The sequence below is a fragment of the Saimiri boliviensis genome, chromosome 8, assembly GCF_048565385.1.
Source record: "Saimiri boliviensis isolate mSaiBol1 chromosome 8, mSaiBol1.pri, whole genome shotgun sequence".
Lineage (NCBI taxonomy): Eukaryota > Metazoa > Chordata > Mammalia > Primates > Cebidae > Saimiri > Saimiri boliviensis.
The window spans coordinates 8720003-8744002 of NC_133456.1; the positions used below are offsets into that span (position 1 = coordinate 8720003).

The following is a 24000-nucleotide window of genomic DNA, read 5'->3' on the forward strand; positions in this document are numbered from 1 at the left end:
CACCATACCCAGCTAATTTTGGTATTTTTAGTAGAGACGGGGTTTCACCATGTTGGCCAGGATGGTCTTGATCTCTTGACTTCGTGATCCACCCGCCTTGGCCTCCCAAAGTGCTGGGATTACAGTTGTGAGCCACTGTGCCCAGCTGATATAATATTCTTTCTGCCATTCACTTTCCCTTCCCAAAAGCATCTCTGGACTAGAAAGTGCTTACCAGCCCCACAGAGGGTTCAATCAGGACCCATGAGCTACTTTCCCCTGGCCTGGCAGTCATGTTCTGTCACTGCCCAGCTGCTCCCTCTTGATGCCTTTGTCTCCCTTTGTCCTCCCTGGGATAGGTAGCTCAGGCTTCCAGCACCGCACCCCCTTGCACTTCTTGTAGTAGGAGCAATGAAGAGCTGGAATAGCTTTCTGGTTGTTCTCCCTTTACCCAACCATGTTTCACTTGCTTGTTTGTTGAGAATGAGAGACTTTATTTGAGTTTGTTTTTTCTTTCTCCTTTACTACTTAAAACATTCTTCCTTTTCATTATGGTTGTATGCTTTTAACTCCTTTCCTATTGGCTTGAGGCAAAGGGATCATGTTTTAAGTCTCTGTAGCTGCTACATAGTGGAGTATAGAAACCAAGTATAGTTGACCTTGAACAACACAGGTCCAATCACACGGGTCCACTTTATGTGTCTCTGCCACCCCTGAGACAGCAAGACCAACCCGTCTTCTTCCTTCTCAGCCTACTCAGGGTGAAGGCCATGAGGGTGAAAACCTTTATGATAATCCATTCCACTTAGTGAATAGTAAATATATTTTCTCTTCCTTATAATTTTCCTAATATTTTCTTTTCTCTAGCTTATTTTATTCTAAGAATACAGTGTGTAATACATATACAAAATGTGTTAATCCATGTTTATATTATTAGTAAGGCTTCTGGTCAGCTATAGGCTATTAGTAATTAAGTTCTGGAGAGTCAAAAGTTATATGCAGATTTCTTCCAGGGAGGACAGTTGGTAATCCTAATACCTGTGTTGTTCAAGTGTCAACTGTGTATATTTGTTGAACGAATAAGTGATTCACATGTTTAAAACACAAACTTACTGAAAGTAGGGGATCATATTGTCTAGCACCAGATTTCTTCCTGCCCCTGTATTCTCCTATATTCTCAGCAGATTAACAATTTTGGTTGTTCAAAATGAGGAACTCTTTCTTTTTTTCTTTTTTTTTTTCTTGAGATAGAGTCTCTGGAGTGCAGTGGCATGATCTCATCTCACTGCAACCGCTGCCACCTGGGTTCGAGTGATTCTCCTGCCTCAGCCTCCTGAGTAGCTGGGATTACAGGCGTGTGCCACCACGCACCTGGCTAATTTTTGTATTTTTAGTAGAGAAGGGGTTTCACCGTGTTGGCCAGCCTGGTCTCAAGCTCCTGACCTCAAGTGATCTGCCCACCTCCACCAGCCAAAGTTCTGGGATTACAGGCGTGAGCTACCATGCCCAGCCAAAAAGTGGTATTCTCGCTTCCTGTTTTTTCTTTTTAAATTTTCTTCCTTTTTATAGAGACAGGGTCTTGCTATGTTTCCCAGGCTGATCTCAAACTCCTGGGCCCAAATAATCTCCCACCTCAAGCCTCCCAAGTAGTTGGAATTACAGGCATGAGCCACTATGCCCAGTTGGTATTCTCACTTTACAGAATAGGATATAAAGACCCAGTAGGGTTAAAAAAAAAAAAATCTTCCTAGGGTCATGAAATTCATATGTGATGAACTAAAATTTGAAGTCAGTGCTATTATATGTAAAGCCTGGATTTTCTTTTTTGTTAATGCAGCACTATTTTACACTGCTTCCCCAGTGACCAAATGGAAGACTTACTTAGTACTTTTATAAAGAGAATATGCTTATTGGAAAGAATGTGTGTATCTGTAGTAAGATTGTATCCATTGCTTTCATTATGGAGAGATACTAACCATTAAAAATATTTTTTGAAAACTTTCGAAAGAGCGAAAAACAAAAGTTACAAGTGCAGTAGAGAAAAATTCTATTTTCTTCTCTAGAACCTTTAGTAATAAGTTGTCCACCTAATGCCCCATCACTCTGGGATTACCCTAGTATGTGTATTTCCAATGGTAAGGACATTCTTCTATACGAGTACAAGATAACCATCAAAAGCAGAAAATTGACATTGACACATTATATATTACCATCAAATACTCCTCAGACCCCATTCAAGTTTGACCAATAGTCCCGATAAAGTCCCCCCAGCCCCTTTTCCCACTGCCTTTTTTTTTTTTTTCTTTTTTTGGACAAGCAAAAGGATTCAGTTCAGATTTACATGCTTTGCATTTAGTTGTCAAGTCTTTCTCGGCCTTCTTTTGACTTTCATGGTCTTGATGGATTGGAAATTTTAAACCAGTTATTTTGTAGCCTGTCCCTCAGTTTGGGTTTATCTGATGTTTTCTCGTGATTAAACTCAGGTTGCATGTCTTTGGCAGGAATATCACAGAAATAATGCAGTGTCTTACTGCCTTCTAATAGGTGACATATAATTTCAATTTTTTGCATTTTTTCACTGCTAAATTATTCTTCCATTTGTAGTTAATTGGTATTTTATGGATAAGTATTCCGAACTATGTAACTATCTCATTCTTCATCACATTTTCAATTTATTGATTTATTAATTTATATTAATATGAACTCGTGTTTTTTATTTTAATCAAGGAGCTATACAATCTTTTATTATTTGTATTGCTGCTTAAATTGTCTCAAATTTGGCCAGTGGGAGCCCCTTCAAGCTGCTTCTTTGTCCTTGTGACATGTCTCCATTATTCTTGGAGCATTTTCTTGTTTTCTGGCACAAGTGGTCTAGGCCAGAATTTCTCAACTCTGGGACTGTAGATATTCATATGTGTGGTTATTTGTCTCAACATAACATACATTCCATTATGCAAAGAAATAGAACATGTTTGAAAAAATAATTAGCAAATACCCTTTTTGGTCCTTAGTCTAATATATCACTTAGAGTGACTTTGATAGAACTATGAAGGTGGCAGGCAGCCCAATATTCCTTTTTGTGTATTTTCTCTTTTTCCTGCCTAGTGGGGCAGATGAGTGTTGTCTAGGAAGTGCTAATTAGAGGTATTAAAATTGTCAAAGCCTTTTCACTGTCAGAACAATCACTGAAAACAGACACAAAAAGCCCCCAAACGCTTTTGATTGAAAAAGCATTTCAGTATCATTGAAACAAGAGTGGGAGCGGGGATGTGCTCCTCACCCATCTGTTACATACTTAGTGAGCATGTGTCTACTGGGGTCAGGGACTGTGGCTCTTCATGAGGCAGCCAGGGCTATAAAGGCAAACAATTCAGTGTGGTCCCTGCATACCCTCATGGAGCTTACAGTCTACTGGTTAAGAGACAAAGCCATAAAATGAAACATGGAATGATGGTCATAAAAGGAACTGCCCTGAGCAGCAATTCCTCACTTGTGAAATATAGCAAATGTCCTACTTTACAAATTGTTCTGAGGGTAAAATGAGATTATATAAGCAAAAGTCCTTTGTAAACTGTAGAAGGTTACATAAATGAAGTAGTCTTCTCTTGGTGTTTGCAGGGGATTGGTTCCAGGACTCCTCCATATCCAAAATTCATAGATGCTCAAGTCCCTTATATAAAATGATGTAATATTTGGATATAACCTACACACATCCTCCTGTATACTTTAAATCATCTCTGGATTACTTACAGTACTGAATATAATGTAAATACTATGTAAATAGTTCTACACTATTTTTTATTTAATGTATTGTTGTTGTTTTGTTTTTGTTTGTTTTTCCCTGTATTCCTCTATTCAGTTTCAGTTGCCACAATGAGACAGAAAGCCCAAAGACATGTTTTCTTGAATCTATAGTGGAAACCTTAGCAACAGATAGTTAATAACTGCTTCAGGTCTGGCAAATAGATGCATATGTATTGTTGTTTTTTTCCCCTAAATATTTTTGATCCACTGTTGGTTGAACCTGTCAATGTGGAGGACCTACTGTATATTTTTCTCATCACTCCATCTTCTGGTATCTGGACTCTTTTTATGATTGCTAAAGTAAACAACCCCTGAGAACTAACCTCCAGGCTCTCCACCCTACTCCATCCTGCACATCACTCTCTCATCTCTTTATGTGCACTGCTGTCATTTTAATCCCATTCAGAAGCCTTCAGTCTAAAGTTCAAACTCTTGATATATAAGGCCTCCAGGCTAACCCCAATCTAGCTTTCCAGTCTCGTTACTTGCCTTGAAGTGATCTCTCACTATGCTTCCGCCAGTGGGCTAATCAACTTCTTCAGGCAGCAGCATGAAGGCAGAGTCCAATAAACTTGTTGGAGCTTAGCCACAACATCTGCTGTGACTGCTCCTTCTCCTCCCTCCTCCAAGGGTCTACACTGCACAGTCCTGCCTGCCCTGCCGAGAGTGCCCTCGGTTGCAGGCTTGGACCACAAGCTCTTTCGGAAGGCTGGTCTGGAATTGCTACCCTCTCCTGCTTCATGCATGTCCTCCCTCCCTCTGTCTTAACAATTGACTGAAGTGTTTGTGTGCAGCTGATTTTTCTGACCCAGGTTCACATTGTTTACATCCCAGGTAGGAAAATAAAGATGACACAAAGGAGAAAAAAATATCCCAGCCAAATTGATCTAGTCACTGTGCCTGAAACGCATATTGTGTGTTCTCATCTGTATACTTTTACCCTCCTGCCTGGAATTCTCTTCCCCTACTCTGTTTCAAATTTAAATCCCAGCTGGGGGCCATGGCTCCTCTCTGTAATCACAACACTTTGGAAGGCTAAGATGGAAGGATCATTTGAGGCCAGGAGTTTGAGACTAGCCTGGGCAACGTAGTAAGACCCAACCCTGTTTCTACAAAAACAATTAGCGGGGTGTGCTGGCATGCATCTGTAGTCCTAGCTATTTGGGAGGATAAGGTAGAAGGATCATTTGGGCCCAGGAGGTTAAGGCTGTTGTGAGCTATGATTGTACCACTGCACTTCGGCCTGGGTGACAGCGTGAGACCCTGTCTCTTAAATAAAAAAGCCACATGGCTTAAACCCCCCTTCACTTTACTCACATCGTTCATACAGTGTATTCAGAGCATTTGGTAGTCATTTGTCATCTTTTTTTTTTTTTTTTTTTTTTTTTTTTAAGACGGAGTTTCGCTCTCCTTACCCAGGCTGGAGTGCAATGGCGCGATCTCGGCTCACCGCAACCTCCGCCTCCTGGGTTCAGGCAATTCTCCTGCCTCAGCCTCCTGAGTAGCTGGGATTACAGGCACGCGCCACCATGCCCAGCTAATTTTTTTGTATTTTTAGTAGAGACGGGGTTTCACCATGTTGACCAGGTTGGTCTCGATCTCTCGACCTTGTGATCCACCCGCCTCGGCCTCCCAAAGTGCTGGGATTACAGGCTTGAGCCACCGCGCCCGGCCTGTCATTTGTCATCTTAAGTTGCTGTTAGGTTTTTCCAACTGGCATAACATACTCTCAAAGTGTAGGGACTCTATGTAACATGTATATGTTACATAATTCTATATTCCCCATTTTTATGTAGTCTTAAATAAGTTTTTGCTGGTTGTTAAGAAAAGTGACCTGACTGCATTCAGACCAACTCCTAAGAATTTAAAAAGAACTCCTGATTTTCCAAAACTACAAAGCAATAGACAAACTGAATTTACACTGGAAGGAAAGCATTATTAAACTTCATACCAATTGTGCATTTTGTGAAAAGTTTGTTTCTCCTCTGAGCAGAAGATGAACACCTTTGTGTTGTGAATATAGTATTGTCAAGAAGGAAGCCTCTAACTTGAGACAGTTGTGTTCCCTTGTCATCCTTTCTGGTTCCAGGGATGGCTGCTTCACTCAGCAGATGTGTATGTTGGCTGGCATCAGCATGGAGGCCCCACGTTACAGGTGAATGATTGTGCTCCTGAAGGCGTCAGGGGCTTAAGATGGAGAACTCTGCGTTTCTCTTTGTACACAAGAAGTTGTGTCTCAAAATTTCAGAACTCTACCATTTGGTTATCTACCATAATTAAAAGTGAAAATCAGAATAAAGCCACCTAGGTCATTAAATGCAATTCTTTAAAGAAGAAAAAAAGAAATGTTCCTGAGTACCATGAAGGTAAAGTATTTTGTGCCATGAGAACATGAAATGAGGAAATATGAATTTGTTTTAGTGACTGAATATGATCTAATAATTGATGAAATTCCTTTTTGAGTTAAAACGTCGTATCTATAACTTTAAAAGATGAATTTCCAGTGACCATTTTTTTTCCCTTACCATTCTAGCTTCAGCACTCATTGTTGAAGGAGTAGGTTGTTGAGGAAAAGAATTGTTAGAAACTGGAAATAACCAGCTAATGGTGATGATCTTATAGTCATTCCGTACTTCTTAAGTATTGTTGGTTTCTCAAAGATTTCTAAGATACAAAACGTATTTTGGATGTAGTGTCATGTAATTTTTGGACATTAGTCATGAGAATTGCCTCTCCCACTGCTGAAGTGTAGCAGTTTCTTTTCTTTCTTTTTTTAAACTTTCCTGTGGTATTGACTGAAATGCAGCAGTTTCTTCAGCAGAGTAGTAGCATCCATGAATGTAATGCTGTCAGTTACCATGTGCTCTTCAATTTCTGTGTTTACAACAATTAATGATGGTGCTACTGCTTCTGTGATAGGTGCTCTGAGAATGCTGATTTGTTACTATAATTTTATGGCTTACTTTTTATTATGGAGGTATTTAAACATATGGAGGCCAGGCGTAGTGGCTCACGCCTGTAATCCAAGCACTTTGGAGGTCAAGGCGGGCGGATCACCTGAGGTCAGGAGTTCAAGACCAGCCTGACCAACATGGTGAAACCCTGTCTTTAAAAAAAAAAAAAAAGTTATTTAAAAAAATATATATGGAAAAGCAGAACATCCTGTTATTTGGTTCCCACAATTGTCAACACGTGGTCCACTTGTTTTATCTACACTTTGCTGTCCTGTACATTCAAAATTTTGCCTCCCTCATTGCATTGTTTTATAGAAAATCTCAAGTATTATATCACTTTATAAATTATTCAGTATCTCTAAAATGATGACTTTTTAAGCTGTAATACCTTTATGACATGTAAAATGAATAATTCCTTAATATTAAATATCTAGTTGTATCATCATTATTTTAAATTCTCTGTCATGTGAAGAATGTATTTTAATTTGTGGTATTGGCTGTGATTCATAACATATACTTTTGAAATTGAAGTATAGAAAGAATAACCCTGTTTCTGGAATGAAAATTTAAACACTATAATCTTTTTTTTTTTTTTTTTTTTTGAGACAAGAGTCCCACTCTGTCACTCAGGCTGGAATGCAGTGACACTATCTCAGCTCACTGCAACCTCTGCCTCCTGGGTTCAAGCGATCCTCCCACCTTAGCCTCCCAAGTAGCTGGGATTACAAGCATGTGCCACCATACCTGTCTAATTTTTGTATTTTTAGTAGTAGCAGGGTTTCACCACATTGGCCAGGTGGGTCTCAAACTTCTGACCTCAAGTGATCCGATGGCTTTGGCCAAGACTAGAGAGGGGTGAAAAACAATAACTAGAAATCTTCATATAATATCAGTCTTGGTTAATTTTAACTTACATTATATTCTATCATTGCTTTGAAATTTAATGAATATCATATCACTTGTTGAAAGAAAGAAGAGGCTGTTTTGAAAATTTCTGCTTCTAGTTTAAGCAGGCTGGTGCTGAGCAGGTGTTGAGTTTGTGAGCTCTTGAGCCCAGTGACTCTAGGGTTTTGGATGGTAGCCTGTGGCCTTGGACTATGAGGTTAGCACCCTCAAGACAGACTTCCAATTTTTGCTCGTTATTCATTACAGTTCGTTGCGGCAAGTGTTCAGTGAGCACTTCGTTTATTCAAATTAGACTGAGGAGAATACCTCCTAACTACAGAATACTGAAGTTATTATAATTTGAAGTAATAACTTTGGGCCTGGATAGTTTTGTTTGTTAATTCAAGTTCAAGATATTGGGCTGAGTGATTTCCAAGCTCTCTTGCTTTTGTTTTAACTCAGATATGGCACAATATGTAGTGTACATGTTTGAACCTATAATAGGAAAAGCTGAACAACTCCATAGAAAACAAAGTTTAAAACAGGCAATAATTTTTTTCATTCATTCATTCATTCGTGTGTATGTGTGTGTGTGAGAGAGAGTCTTGCTCTGTTGCCCAGGCTGGAATGCAATGGTAGGATCAGTGCTCACTTCAGCCTTGACCTCCTGGGCTTACGTGATCCTCCAGCCTCAGCCTCTCCAAGTAGCTGGGACCACAATCATGAGCCACCACGCCTGGCAAATTTTTTACATTTTTTTTTTTTTTTTAAAAGAGATGGGATCTCCTAGGTTGCCCAGGCTGGTCTCAAACTTACAGGCCTGAGTGGTCATCCTGCTTTGGCCTTCTAAAGTGCTGGGATTACAGGTGTGGCCACTGTGCCTGGCTTTTTCTACACTTGTTTCTTTCCTTTGCTAGAGCAGTGTGGTTCCTCTATTAGAAATGAAGAGCTGCTTGCTGGTGAGGGCACAGTAAGTGTGAGCTGCCATCTGCTTACTGCTGGATTCAAGATGCTTGAAAGCAAAACTCTTCTGATGAGGGTGACTTGAGGATTTAAGAAAAATGAAGAGTGATAGAACCTTTTCTTTTTTTGAAGAGTTGGAGTCTCATTCTGTTGCACATGCTAAAGTAACACATGATGATGGCTCACTGCAACTTTAAGCTCCTGGACTCAAGCAGTCCTTCTGTGTCAGCTTCTCTAGTAGCTAGGACTACAGGTGTGTACCACCACACCTAGCTAACTAAAAATCATTTTTTAAGACAGGGTCTCACTATGTTGCCTAGGCTGAAATAACCTTAATATTTATATGTACTTGTTTATTTAGTATAGAACCTTACCTCCCATGTTGATGTTATTAATTTGGGAAAGAAAGGGGGTCAATGACCACTTGTAAAGAATTTTGTCCTTGGAATTTTGTGTGGTTCTTTTTTGTTTTTGACTTGTTAGGGAGAATGTCAAGCATATGTAAAAGTTTTTTTTTTTTTTTTTTAGAATGATTCATAAAATATATTTTGAGCAACAGAGATAACATGGGTCCTACGTGCGTGCATTGCAGCACCAGAGCCAGGGCCGCTGCCACAAATTCATGCTCACGGAACCCAGGACTGCTGGGTGTCGGCAGCAGCGACGCTGCACGCAGGTGCTACGGTCTCTGCTTCCTCCGCCACGTGCACAGGTCAGCCGGGTGGGCCTTGAGGTCAGAGGCGCAGAGGCAGAGAGGGCGGCCCGCAGAGCAGCAGGGGCACAGACGGATCCCACTAAACAGTGAGATAAACATCCAAATATTCATTATTCAAAGATTGTTTCTGTAATAAACTCACAACCAATGCTGTTGCATCTCATTTCTTCCTTTCATATTATTTTTTTCTTTTTAAGCATTTGCAGTAGCTTATTTACCCAACCACCTATTGGTGAATATTTGAGTATTAAACCATTTTTTTTTTATGTTGTAATTAATACCGTCTTTCTTTCTTTGTGGTCTTTTGTAAGTTTCTTAAAGATAAATTCCTGCTGGGCGTGGTGGCTCAAGCCTGTAATCCCAGCACTTTGGGAGGCCGAGGCGGGTGGATCATGAGGTCAAGAGATCGAGACCATCCTGGTCAAAGAGCTTGCATTATGCATGTTTTCTTCCATTTTTGAGATTTCACCACATTGCTTTCCAACAAACCTGTACTAATTTACGTGTTTGCTGAATTCTCACTTTTATTCTTTAACCTAGAATCACTGTTACTTTCTCTTTTTCTTTTATATATGTGTATATATGTAATATATGTATATATAGGCATGTATGTATGTGTATAGTTCCTTCTCAAATATTTGAGAATTTATGGCAGGCATTATGACCTAATACTCTTAATACTTTAGTGTACATCTCTAAGAATAAAACATTTTCCGGGCTGGGCGCGGTGGCTCAAGCCTGTAATCCCAGCACTTTGGGAGGCCGAGGTGTGTGGATCATGAGGTCAAGAGATCGAGACCATCCTGGTCAACATGGTGAAAGCCCGTCTCTACTAAAAGTACAAAAAATTAGCTGGGCATGGTGGCGCGTGCCTGTAATCCCAGCTACTCAGGAGGCTGAGGCAGGAGAATTGCCTGAGTCCAGGAGGCGGAGGTTGCGGTGAGCCGAGATCACGCCATTGCACTCCAGCCTGGGTAACAAGAGCGAAACTCCGTCTCAAAAAAAAAAAAAAAAAAAAAAAACAAACATTTTCCTAACGTAATTGTGTGATCACAGTACAGTGATCACACTTTTAAAACCTAAAAAAAATTCCAAATATCAGGTGGTTTTATTGGTAGGTATTTTAGTATGCCAAACATTAGGGACTCTTTGTTGTTAAAATATAAGCAAAATACTATTTTTTTTTACGTTTTCAAAGAGAAAGGCATTGCAAAAAAAAAAAAAAAAAATGGCTTAAGAGAAAAAAGGATTACAGAGGGAGGAATGAGACCAAAGTGTCATGCATGCTTAAAGCAGCAAGCAAAAAACTTTGAAAACTATTAGAGTAAAAACTTCAAGATGCTTGAATGTCATGGGCCATAGGGTCTCCCTTCTTGGCGTGTAGGTTTGGGGAGTCCATGAGGCAGAGGAGCAGCCTTTCACTGTGCCTTCTACCCTGCTGCCTGGGCGGAAATGTAGCATAGCACAGGCTGCCTGGGGCTCACTCTCCTCAGGGAGTCATGGCAAGTGGCCACTCAGTGTGGCCCACTCCCCTCATGACCTTTGGCCAGTGCCACCCACAGCAATGGTTGGGGGCAAAGACACGAACTCCTGTCTTCTAGGGCCCTTGAACATAGCATCAGGATGTGGCTTGCCCTCTGGAAGCTGGAGAGATACACTAAGAGGGCACCAGCCAAGGCTTTTTTGCCTCCCCTGCGATTTCCTGAGCTCTTTGACTCCCTCAGCTCAACCCGGAAGCAGCTCTCCCAGAATCCAGCCTTCCTGCCCCACCCAGGAATGCAGGGCCAGGCCAGGACTAGCTGTGGCGCGTGGGTGGCTCCTCCCCGCAGGCCTGGTCAGAGGAGAGGGTGGGTGGCGGTTCCTTTCCCAGCCTGCAGGCCTGCGCTTGGCCTCCTTCACTTGGAGCTCCAGGAGCCCCTGGTGAGCTGCTTATGCACCTTTACCCCACGAACGCCCTGGCCCAGCAGCCGGTCGTGAGGTCCTTGCGCGGCCCGGCTTTCCCTGGCACCAGCGCAGGCCGCTGTCAGCGAAGGCCTGGAGCTCCATGACGGCCGCTGTGCTGCAGGTCTAACATCAGTAGGCGCCGCCGCAGGATCTGGGTGAAGAGCACGTCCTCGGGCTTCCCCGGCTCTCGCGTGGAGGACGAGGGGTAAGAGGAGATGGCGGGGCCGAGGGCGGCTTGCGGTAGAGCCAATCTAGTACCCAGCTTGCACACCAGCTGGATTCTCCCTCCGTGGTGCTCTGGGGCCGCCAGGCCATCCACAGCCAGGCGAGCAGCGCTGCGCAGCCGTCGCCCTGCGGGCCCTCGCAGTGGTAGCTGAAGACGTTGTTGACCAGTCAGGTTGCCCCACAGCACCAGCTGCCCAGGGTTGAGGGACAGGGCTGGCTCCCCGGTCATAATACCCGCAGGACCCAGGAGATCACGAGCTCCATGGGGTTTTTTCTGAAGCGCCAAGATGGCGAAGAGCGGAAGTAGTATAGCACGAACAGAACCATTCCCCCGGCCCACGTGGGTGGGTGCTGTCGCTTTTTTTTAGCTATGGCTGCAGCCGCTCCTAGGTAGGAAACAGCAGGGGCCCTGGGGGTAGGAAACTGCAGAGACCCTGGAGGGACTCCCCAAGAGCGAGAGCTATGGCTGAGCCCTTCAGCCCCTGGGAACCGCCACGATGGGAGCATGGTGAATGGCGCTAAGCTTGAAGCTGCACCCAGTCTTTACTCTCCCCAAGGCATCAGCAAAATACTATTATTGAGCTACATTTTTCTCTTATGAACACTAAAATCTAAGCAGAGCTCAGTTCTCATTGTTACACATGCTGTAATTTAAAATTTTTTCCTGTACAACGTTGTGAATGTACTTAATGCCACAGAATTGTACATTTAAGGTGATTAGAATGGTAAATTTTTATGTGCGTTTTGCAATAACGAAAGTAAATTTAAAGAAATACTGTTTATAGGATCTACATGACCAACACGTTTGGTTGATAGCTCTCTTTTTAAAAAACTTTTTATTGAAGCATATTTTATATTGTAAATGACCTGCTCGATGAGTTTTAGTAATTGTATAGAGTTATGCAACCATCACCACCACTTAGTTTTAGAACATTTTATCACCCCCAAAAGGTAGCCATTTACAGGCAATGCATCCTGATTCTGGGAAACCACTGATGTATTTTCTGTACAATTTTGCCTTTTCTAGAAATTTCACATAAATAGAATCATCCAGTATTGTGTCTGGCATGTTTCATATAGTGTGAAGTTTTTGAGATTCATCCTTGTTATTATAGGTAAAACCTATTTTGTTTATCCATTCACTAGTTGATGAATTTTTGGATTATTTCTAGTTCTTAGCAATGAACACTTGTGTTAAAGTCTTTGTGTGGTTGTTTTCATTTCTTTTTGGTGATCCCCAAGAGTGGAATTGCTGGGTTGTATAAGTCTATGTTTAGCTTTTTAAGAAATTGACAAACCGTTTTCAAAATGGCTGTACAATTTTTACATTTGCACCAGTGTTGTATGAGGACTCGAATTTCCGTCCTTATTAAACTTGGTATTGTTCATCTTTTATTTTAGCCATTTTAGTTGGTGTCTAATGATACTTCCTTGTGGTTTTAATTTGTATTTTCCTAGTGACTAATTGAGTATCTTTTCATGTACTTATTTACCATTCGTATATTTATTTTCTTTGCTGAAGTACCTATTTAAATATTTTGCTCATTAAAAAAAATTAGATTATTGTCCAGGTGTGGTGACTCCTGCCTGTAATCCTAGCACTTTGGGAGGCTGAGGCAGGCAGATTGCTTGAGCTTAGGCATTCTAGACTAGCCTGGGTAACATGACGAAACTCTATCTTTACTAAAAAAAGAAAGAAAAATTAGCTGGGTGTGGTGCCATGTACCCATGCACCTATGGTCCCAGCTACTTGGCAGGTCTGAGGCAGGAGGATCGTTTGAATCCATGAGGTTGAGACTGCCATGAGCTAAGATGGCTCCAGTGCACTCCAGTACAGTGACAAGAGTGAGACCCTGTCTCTGGGAAAAAAAAAAAAATTCGATTGTTTATTGAGTTTTAAGAGCTTTTTGATATAAATCCTAATTAGGTACATGTTTTGCAAAAAAATTTCTTTTTAAGTCTTTAGCTTGTTTTCATTGTGTTTTTGAGGAGCAAAGGTTTTATTTTGTTTGTTTTTGTTTTGTTTTTGTTTTTTGAGACAGGAGTGCAGTGGTGTGATCTCGGCTCACTGTAACCTCCACCTCCCAGGTTCAAGCAATTCTTCTGTCTCAGCCTCCCTAGTAGCTGGAACTACAGGCGTGTATCACCACTCCCAACTAATTTTTTGTGTTTTTAGTAAGATGGGGTTTCACCATGTTGGCCAGGATGGTCTCAATCTCTTGATCTCATGATCCACCTGCCTCAGCTTCTCAAAGTGTTGGGATTATAGGGTTGAGCCACTGTGCCGGGCCAGTTATTATTATTATTATTATTTTTTGAGACTGAGTCTTACTCTCTAGCAAGAGCTGGAGTGCAGTGGTGCAATCTCGGCTCTGCAGAACCCCCGTCTCCCAGGTTCAAGGAGGCATAGTAATTTTGTATTTTTAGTAGAGACAGGGTTTCACCATGTTGGCCAGGCTGGTCTTGAACTCCTGACCTGAGGTGATCCACCACCTCGGCCTCCCAAAGTGCCTGAAGAGCAGAAGTTTTAAACTTTGATACAGTCCCAATTTATTGTTTGTGCTTTTTCTGGTGTCATATTTTAAAGTTATTTGCCAGGCTGGGTGCAGTAGCTCACACTTGTAATCTTAGCACTTTGGGAGACTGAGGCAGAAAGATCACTTGAGTTCAGGAGTTTGAGATCAGCCTGGACAGCATAGTGAGACCACTTCTCTACAAAACATAAAGTTAGCCAGGCATGGTGGCATATGCTTGTACTTCTAGCTACTTAGGAGGCTGAGATGGGAGGTTTGCTTGAGCCCAGGAGGTCAAGGCTACAGTGAGCAGTGATGATGCCATTGCATTCCAACCTTGGCAACAGAGCAAGACCCTGCCTCAAAATAAAAATAAAAAATCTTTGCTGCCGGGCGCGGTGGCTCAAGCCTGTAATCCCAGCACTTTGGGAAGCCGAGGCGGGTGGATCACGAGGTCGAGAGATCGAGACTATCCTGGTCAACATGGTGAAACCCCGTCTCTACTAAAAATACAAAAAATTAGCTGGGCATGGTGGCACGTGCCTGTAATCCCAGCTACTCAGGAGGCTGAGGCAGGAGAATTTCCTGAACCCAGGGAGCGGAGGTTGCGGTGAGCCGAGATCGTGCCATTGCACTCCAGCCTGGGTAACAAGAGCGAAACTCCGTCTCAAAAAAAAAAAAAAAAATCTTTGCCAATCCAAGCTCAGAAGATTTACTATTTCCATATTTTCCAGTTTAAATGTTGAGACCTTTCCTTCCCTTTCCTGCCCTGCCCTGCCCTGCCCTGCCCTGCCCCGCCCCGCCCCCCTCCCCCTCCACTCCTTTCTCCTCCCCTCCCCCTACCCTCACCCTCTTTCTCCTCCCCCTTCTCTTCCCCTTCCCCTTCCCTTCCCTCTACCACAAGGTGGAGATTACAGTGAGCTGAGATCACCCCACTGCACTGTGAGCCAAGATAGCCCCACTGCACTCCAGCGTGGGCCACAGAGCGAGTCCACCCCTCCCCTCCCCTCCCCTCCCCTCCCCTCCCCTCCCTTAATAGATTTTCAAATAGTTTTAAAAATTTCATCTTAAATCCCTTTTAATCTATAGTGTCCTTAATTTCTTACTCTTTTTTTTCCTCCCAATTTATTTGATAAAACCAGGTAGTTTGTCTTACAGTGTTTTCCAGAGTTTGATTTTGCTAATTGGCTCACCATTGTGGTGTTTAACATGTTCCTCTAGGCCTGGCGTGGTGGCTCACGCCTGTAATCTCAGCACTTTGAGAGGCCAAGGTGGGCAGATCACCTGAGGTTAGGAATTTGAGACCAGCCTGGCCAACATGGTGAAACCCCGTTTCTACTAAAAATACAGAAATTAGCTGGGTATGGTGGCACATGCCTGTAATCCCAGTTACTCAGGAGGCTGAGGCAGGAGAATTGCTTGAATTCAGGAGGCAGAGATTGTGGTGAGCTGAGATCGCCCCACTGCACTTCAGCCTGGGCCACAGAGTGAGACTCTGTCTCAAAAAAATAAAATAAGATAAAATAAACATGTTCCTCTAACTTCTTTGTGATATCTAGAAGCTCAATCAGATTCAAGTTTTTTTTTTTTTTTTTTTTTGAAAGATAGTTTAATAGTTGGTGTTGTGTTCTTCCATTAGGAGGCACATAATGGTTCAGGTTGTCTCTTGTGATTGATACAAGTGTCTCTGTTATTGATGGTCAACACCGAGATCCAGTAATTTAATGGAGATTCTGTCATTCCTTCATTATTAGTTGGAATACTTTTATAAAAAGAAACTTACCCTTGGTTTCTGTTTTGTGACCAGGTGGCACAGTTGTGTGTGATCTTTTTAGTTACAAATGCAATAACTTTGTTAAAAGTAGGTATTTTTTCTAACACACTATTTCCCAGTTGAATTGACAAACTGTTTTTACTTACTAGCAGGTTGAGGATTTGTTTGTTGTTGTTTTCCTCTGCAGTAATGGCTTATGAATAAACCCTTCTGTTGGAAACTGTATGAAAGTGTTCTTGGATTATAAAGATGTGCTTTACAGGCCTAAACTGTAAAATACTGCTTTATAAAAGCCGATTACAATTTTGATCTTTTTCCAGTGTAGTATTTTATGAGTATATAATAGTTGGTTACTTTCTTTTTTTTTTTTAGCTTTGACTTACGATACTTCAGTGTCGTATACTGTTTTATTGTTATAAAAGGATTTTCTGTTCTTTCCTTGATCGTAAGTATAAATAAGAAAAGTTACAAAATTGATATATTGAGCTTTTGCTATTTTGCTGTTACATTTATTTTCTATCTTGTTAAGTCTGTTTTCAGAATTTTTGAATGGGATTCCCCTCCCTTGTTTGATTGTCAGTGCATCTGTTTTAACTATAATGTCACAGTAACTTTGTAATATTTCCTACGTAGTTGTACCTCCTACTAGGAGTTATATGTAACAGATGCTTAGAATGGTCAGGACTAAGTGAATGAATGGGGTCGGGGATAGGGAAGGTTGGTATACTAATTGATTAGCCTAGAATTATCCCTTAAAGGTATAGAAATTTAGTGCCAGCACATAAAGATGATGCATTTTATTTTTTATTTATTTATTTTTTTTGAGACGGAGTTTCGCTCTTGTTACCCAGGCTGGAGTGCAATGGCGCGATCTCGGCTCACCGCAACCTCCGCCTCCTGGGTTCAGGCAATTCTCCTGCCTCAGCCTCCTGAGTAGCTGGGATTACAGGCACGTGCCACCATGTCCAGCTAATTTTTTGTATTTTTAGTAGAGACGGGGTTTCACCATATTGACCAGGATGGTCTCGATCTCTCGACCTCGTGATCCACCCGCCTCGGCCTCCCAAAGTGCTGGGATTACAGGCTTGAGCCACCGCACCCGGCAGATGATGTGTTTAAAGTAATTGCTGCGAATATAGGAGGCATTTAAACAGTATAGCAGAACAGCTAGTCTGTGCCAGTTGTAAAATAGGTCAAATTTTGAAGTAATTTGGTTTAAAATGGACTTTTATGTGTAAATATGTTAGATGAAATAGCTTTGCTACAAATAAAAAGTACTACTCAAGAAACATGTAACTAAACATGTCAATTTAGCATATGGACTATACAGTGCAAAAACTACATGTTTTTTATGGGCATTTGTTTGAAGTTTATAAATGTTAAAGCCTTTGCATAGAAAAAAAATGTTCCTACCCATTTTACTCCATTTATGTGCTGTTTTTTGAGCTTTTTTTTTTTTTAAACTGGTATTATATTTTCAGAAATTGGGAAATATTTAAATAATTTTGTTTTCTTGGCCCCCTTTTAAATTAAAGGATGATTATGACAAGTAATGAGTATTGAGACTACAATTCTATTTAAATGGGTGTCAGAACTACCCCTGATCAGTTTCAGACAGAAATTGCAAACTTGCCAATGTAGGCATAGTGTAAAATCATAGAGAAAGATGAAGGTGGGGCCCAGACCCTGAGGAGAAGGTGGGCCTGGATCACTCTAGGTGAAATGCTCTTCTAGGGGGTCCCACAAAATGCTGCGATAATTTTGAAGAGGGAGAATTGAGTTCTGCATGGGAATGTATATTTATTGTTTGTTTTACATTGTGGAATGTGTTAACCCACCTATGACTTCCCTTAGTTTTTCCTTCTGCAAGATGATCTGCTTTTATAAAATGATTGGTTCATTTAAGGAAACATACTGAGGAAGGAGTAGTTTTTGTTCCATGGAAACTGATTACCAGTATTTCAATATCAAAGTCTAATTAACTGAGCAAATTTACCCATGACCTATTTTGCCTAGTCACAGATATACACGATATAGAGCAGAAATCAAAATCACTTTAAGATTTTAAGTTATTGTTTTAAAAATTTTTTTAATTTTAATTTTCATGGCTACATGGAGGTGTATATGTTTATGGGGTATGCGAGATGTTTTGATACAGGCATATAATGTGTAATAATCACATAATGTAAAATAGAAGTATCCGTCCTCAAACATTTATCCTTTGTGTTATAAAAAATACTTTATTTTATTTTTTTGAGACGGAGTCTTGCTCTGTTGCCAGGCTGGAGTGCAGTGGTGCAATCTTGGCTCACTGCGACCTCTGCCTCCTGGGTTCAAGTGATTCTCCTGCCTTAGCCTCCTGAGTAGCTGGGACTATAGGCACGTGCCACCATGCCCAGCTAATTTCTGTATTTTTAGTAGAGACAGGGTTTCACCATGTTGGCTGGGATAGTCTCGATCTCTTGACCTCGTGATCTGCCTGCCTCGGCCTCCCAAAGGGCTGGGATTACAGGTGTGAGCCACTGTACCCGGCCTACTTTATTCATTTATATTCTGGTTTGGACTGCAGATAAACTGAAAGGTATTTTAGAGGAGGGACTAGGAAGGTGAGGCAACTCGGGACCTATTTAGGAAGAACAGTTGATGAATGTTAGTTCTCTCCGCTGTATGAAGGGCTCTGTGTGAGTGAATGAGCACAGACTGGTTCTAAGTAGGCAACAGCAATGGACAGAAGCCATAGGGACTTGGCAGCAGGTTAAGGACAGACTTTGTGGTGGAGCTGCTTAGAAATGGAGTAGATTATCCCAGAAGGTAGTCTTGGGAGTCTTTCATCACTGTGGCATTGATGGTATTGGAACACAGAAATGGACAACCTCCTCTTCAGGGATGGGTGATGTTTTAGTTATTTGTGCTGCTATGGCAGAACACCTGAGACTCAGTAACTTATGAATAATAAAAATTTATTTTCTCACTATTCTGGAGGCTGAGAAGTCCGAAAATAAGTGCTGGCAGATTTAGTTCTGGGGAGGTGCCTTCCTGATTGATGGTGCCTTGTTACTGCATCCTCACGTGGTGGAAGGTGGAAGGGAATGTCAGATTGATCCAATCACTTTCTGAAAGGCCCCACATCTTAATACTGAAATATTAGGGATTAGGTTTCAACGTTGTGAGTCCGGTGAGGTGGTTCACACCTGTAATCACAGCATTTTGGGAAGCCAAGACTGGTGGATCACCTGAGGTCAGGAGTTCAAGAACAGCCTGGCCAACATGGTGAAACCCCATCGCTACTAAAAATGCGAAAAGTAGCTGGGTGTGCTGGCATGCATCTGTAGTCCCAGTTACTCAGGAGGCTGAGGCACAAGAATAGATTGAACCCAGGAGGCGGAACAGGAGGCAGAGATTGCAGTGAGCTGGGATTGCACCACTGCACTCCAGCCTGCGAAACAAGAGTGAAACTCTTTCTCAAAAAAAAAAAAAAAAAAGTTTCAACATGTGAATTTTGGGTGGGACTCAACATTCAAACTACAGCAGGTAGGGAAGAATTCTCTAGAGAAAGCACTATAGGATAATGGAGAGCTGTTATTTGTGGAAATGTGGGCACGTGGGAATTGTGTGTAACACAGAACTGACGAGGACTGTTGGACTGGGTGTTACTGAAGTTTTTCCTAACTTTTAGAGTGACCAGCCTCAGTTATTCAGTGAAAACAAAGAGCAATTTTAAAAAAACATCCAGGAGCCAGGCGCGGTGGCTCAAGCCTGTAATGCCAGTACTTCGGGAGGCCGAGGCAGGTGGATCACGAGGTCAAGAGATCGAGACCGTCCTAGTCAACATGGTGAAACCTCGTCTCTACTAAAAATACAAAAAGTTAGCTGGGCATGGTGGTGCGTGCCTGTAATCCCAGCTACTCAGGAGGCTGAGACAGGAGAATTGCCTGAACCCAGGAGGCGGAGGTTGCGGTGAGCCGAGATCGCGCCATTGCACTCCAGCCTGGGTAACAAGAGCGAAACTCCGTCTAAAAAAAAAAAAAATCCAGGCAGCTGGCTTAATGTATGTAAAAGTACAATGTTAGGTATAGTTGCTGAAGACACTTTGCAAATGTTTGCAAATAAGACAGTAATGTGGGTGTAAAGTAGTTATTTTGGAAAAAATGAACAAACAAAAAAAGTTTATATGTTGAACTTCATTACTCATCATTTGAAGTGAAAAAATTATACTCTTTGTACTTCACCCCACTTCATTAACATCCTTCCAGAATTTCAAGGTTGACGTCACCCTATAGTAATGTTTGTTCACTAGGTTTATTTCCTTGCTTTATGCATAATGTCTGAATTCCCAAGGCCAAAACTCCTTAGTTCTCATAATAGTATTTGTCAAAGTTGAGAAAACTTTTTCTTCTTTCCATCTATCCTTTTTCCTTCTTCTCTCCTTCCCTTTCCTCTCTTTCTTGCTCTTCTTTGACATTTTCAGATAATAAGGAGGCTCTTTGAAGTTTAACTGTCCAACAATCTGAATTTGTTTGACATTTTGTTAAAGATTCTGAGAAAAGTAGTATTCTGGTGTTTGAATGGCTTATTGATTTTTTTTTCTTTAAAGATTGCTTTGAGATGAATTTGAAGTAAGCTTAAGACTTTGGATAGTTAGATTTTACATTAAGCCTCTTCAAGCATTTGGTTTCCAAGACTGGAAGGACTGAGTGTCCTGTCTGTCATCTGACTCTGTCACAAAATTCCAAACTTGATGTGGCTGAGCCTTTGATAATCTTCAAAATACCGTTTTGGAGGAATTTAATGTGAGTTAAACAACTGAGTCGAGTTGTCTTTTATACTTTAATAGAGAATAATACTGCATTTATCTCACATATTATAAGAGAAAACTGAGGAAAAACCTGTTAATGACTTCAGGTGTATGCTTTGAGTTATTTTTACCTTTATGATGATGATTTTCCTGAGTGAGTGGTTGTGTTTTGACCTACTAAGCCCATTTATTTTTTGAACAACTAAAATAACAACCCCTCCCAAGAAAAATCCTAAAAAAAAAACAACTGGCCTTTGGAATATATCTGAACAGTTTTGATAGATGGTGCTGGAATTATTTTTCCTTTGAAGGAGACATTGAAAACCAATTGTCTGCCTCAAGAGTACCTTTCATGTTGTTAACTTGCAAATAATGCAGTTTAAAATTCTTATAGGCCTGTTGGGATGACTTCAGGTACCTGTCTGATTCAGTGATAGTTTTGTTTAAGACTGGAAGAAGTTATACATTATGAAAAAATTATTTTTTCTTATAAAACATGAACATTAGTAGGAATAGTTTTTATGGAAGGCATGTTTCTTGTAACACATGAGAACATGACCATTAGTAGCTTAGTATTATTAAGGATTGACAATTGAATCAATAATTTTGTACTAAGCACTGTAAAGTAGAATTGGTAAGTGCTAATCTTAGAAAACTGGCCACTTTTGTAATATTGTATTTAAGTTCACTAAAATAACAATTTAGTGGTGGGAAAGAAACCAAATTATTTTTAGGGGAAGAATAGAAAAGTGGAGAAAAGAATAGAAAACAGGAAGAGGAATCTTTCTGTTTAACAGGTATAGAGAGTCAACCAAAAATTTCTATGTATTTAACATAGATATTTTTGGTTTTCAGAGAATGTTTACATATGTTAGATTGAAAGATGTGGGTATTGCAGTCTATAAAAACAAATATTAAGGTGTCAGTAGGGTCTAATACTAACCAAATGGAAGGCTGCCAGATGTCCTCCTGCAGGAAATGACAGGTAAGTCAGTAGACTGCTATTCTGCCAGTTAGGGTTTTGGTTTTACATCTTGCATATGAGTCTGATTAGATTCCTAATTAATTATCATAATTTAGGCTGTTTCTTTTTTCTCATGTCTATTTAACTTTTTGCACCAAATTATTTTATAGATTTAATGTGTTTTGTAGTACATCGCTAGGAGTAACCAGAGATTTACTCCTTTTTTGGAAGCACCTATTTTAAAAAGCTACTGAAGAGTTGTTTCATGTTCTAAATAATTTATAGTTTTGTAAATAACTAATACTTGTTCTTTGTATCATTGTTGTTAAATGTTCCACATACCTTTTAGGTTTGCAGACCATTACCAATTGGCTCAGTGTTTTGCAGCAGACAGTCACCATCATGTTTCCCCAGGGATGCCTTTGCAGCAGCATTACCCTGGAGTTGGGAGATGTTCTTGAGGGTCTGGTTCTTAAGGAACTGATTCTTGAGAGACAGGTTCTTGAGGTGTTCTTGAGAGACTGACCTGTGTGGTTGCCTGTCGTGATCTTGAGGGGTGGTACTGTTGTGATCTTGAAGGGTGGTAGCCTATCCAAAAGTTCTCAGTATTTGTAATCTAGTTCTTTTAGAGACTTAAACTTAAAAAAAAATTCCAGTGAATTAATTTTACAGTGTATGTGTCTATAGTCCAGGAATCTAAATTCTAACATAGAGCTTTAAAAAATGCTTGTATGTTTAGTATAACAATACAAAGCAGCAAAATCTCTAGAGCATCCTGCATTACAATCACGAGTTAAAGCTTGGTGAGTGCTTGGACCTCCCATGGGTCTCTCTAAGTCAATCACTATAACTTCCCCTCAGCTCTCTTCTGGGTTGAGGCAGAGCCTCTTACTCCCTTGGGAAAAGACTTTGTTTTTTTTTTTTTGCTTTCCTGATGATTCTGACATTTTTGATGATGGCTGTTTATTACACTGATTTTTTTTTTTTTTAGACTTTTGGCTGCTCTGTCAATTCAGTGTTACTCCATTCCATTAAAGAATAAGGAAATGTGTTTTAATTTCAAAATGTGTACTGTATAACTTTGCTAGGAGAAGTTAGAAGGGTACTTGGTGAGGAAATAAAAAGAAGGCATCTCACTTCCTTATGGGTTGAGAATCATCTGAAACAGTAAACGTTCATTCTAGTAAGAGACTTGTTACAGCAGTAATAGTTGAGGACTTACTATGCTATAAACTTTGTACATTAATTGAATAATCAAGGTAACTTTATGAGATAGGTACTGTTGTTAACATTTGGATTTTACAGATGAAGACACTGAAGCATGAACTGATTACTTCACTGGGCCATGGCCACATAGCAAGCAAGCTGGGTACTCAGGACTCACACCCAGCCGTCCGGCTGCCAAGACCACATGCTTCCTTGCCAGGACTGCCCGGTTACTTTTGATATGTTGTTATCATTCATATATCTTGATTTTCTCCTGTTTTGAGGTCTAAGTAAACCACTTAAAATTTTTTATTTTTATTTTATTTTTTTGAGATGGAGTTTCGCTCTTGTCACCCAGGCTGGAGTGCAATGGCGCGATCTCGGCTCACCGCAACCTCGGGACTCCTGGGTTCAGGCATTTCTCCCGCCTCAGCCTCCTGAGTAGCTGGGATTACAGGCACGCGCCACCATGCCCAGCTAATTTTTTGTATTTTTAGTAGAGACGGGGTTTCACCATGTTGACCAGGATGGTCTAGATCTCTTGACCTCGTGATCCACCCACCTTGGCCTCCCAAAGTGCTGGGATTACAGGCGTGAGCCACCACGGCCGGCCAAAATGTTTTTAGGTTGGAAAGTTGTAGCTTAGGTTCAGTAGCCTCTAAAATTTATGACCCCTAACTCCCTTAGCTGGGAGACACGGTTGTATGAGAATATGAGGGGTTTTAGACATGCTTTTAATATTCTAATAAGTATTATTAGATGCTTGCTGTTTGTATGGTGCTGTATTTTACATAAATCATTTTAGTCTTCACCACAACCCTTCACCATATTCCCTATGTAACAGATAAGCAAACTGAGCTGGTAAGTGGTAGACTGTGCAACTTAAGCTGGGTCTCATTTTTATGGTTAGTCTAGTCTGTTACTTCACTAGTGGCCATTTCCCAGCATGTGAGTTTTGTTGTTCACTTTTTGGACAATTATTTTGCCCAACTGACGAAGACAGAAGTGCAAAGTCAAAAAACGTGTTCTCATCTTAAGCACCTCTACTGGTAAGTGATCTTTTCCGAGATACTGACTATGCTAAGCTTTGGGTAGGACAAGTTTAGTTATACTCCGTATTCTGCTGCAGTTGATTTTTCAACCTCCTCAGGAAAGTAATCTACTTTTAATGAAATGTAGTTGACTTTTATGTTGTTTCCAGTTGTTTCTCAATAGTTCATGTGCCAGGGAATTTGTAGACATAATATGACATCTGAGGCAACAAGGAATTTAGTGGGTG

At 40.9% G+C, this 24000-nt stretch overlaps 1 protein-coding gene across 19 annotated transcripts in view; it reads left to right on the plus strand.

Moving 5' to 3' along the window:
- Positions 1-24000, plus strand: part of SFMBT1 (Scm like with four mbt domains 1) — a 158200-nt gene that overhangs the window by 39527 nt on the left and 94673 nt on the right. The window contains exon 5 of one of the 19 annotated variants that reach the window (XM_074403681.1): positions 5873-5938. The exons of 15 other annotated variants lie outside the window; for them this stretch is intronic. The gene's annotated coding sequence lies outside the window, so the exon portion shown is untranslated. 3 more of the 19 variants (XM_074403692.1, XM_074403695.1, XM_074403694.1) reach the window with 3 other exon arrangements.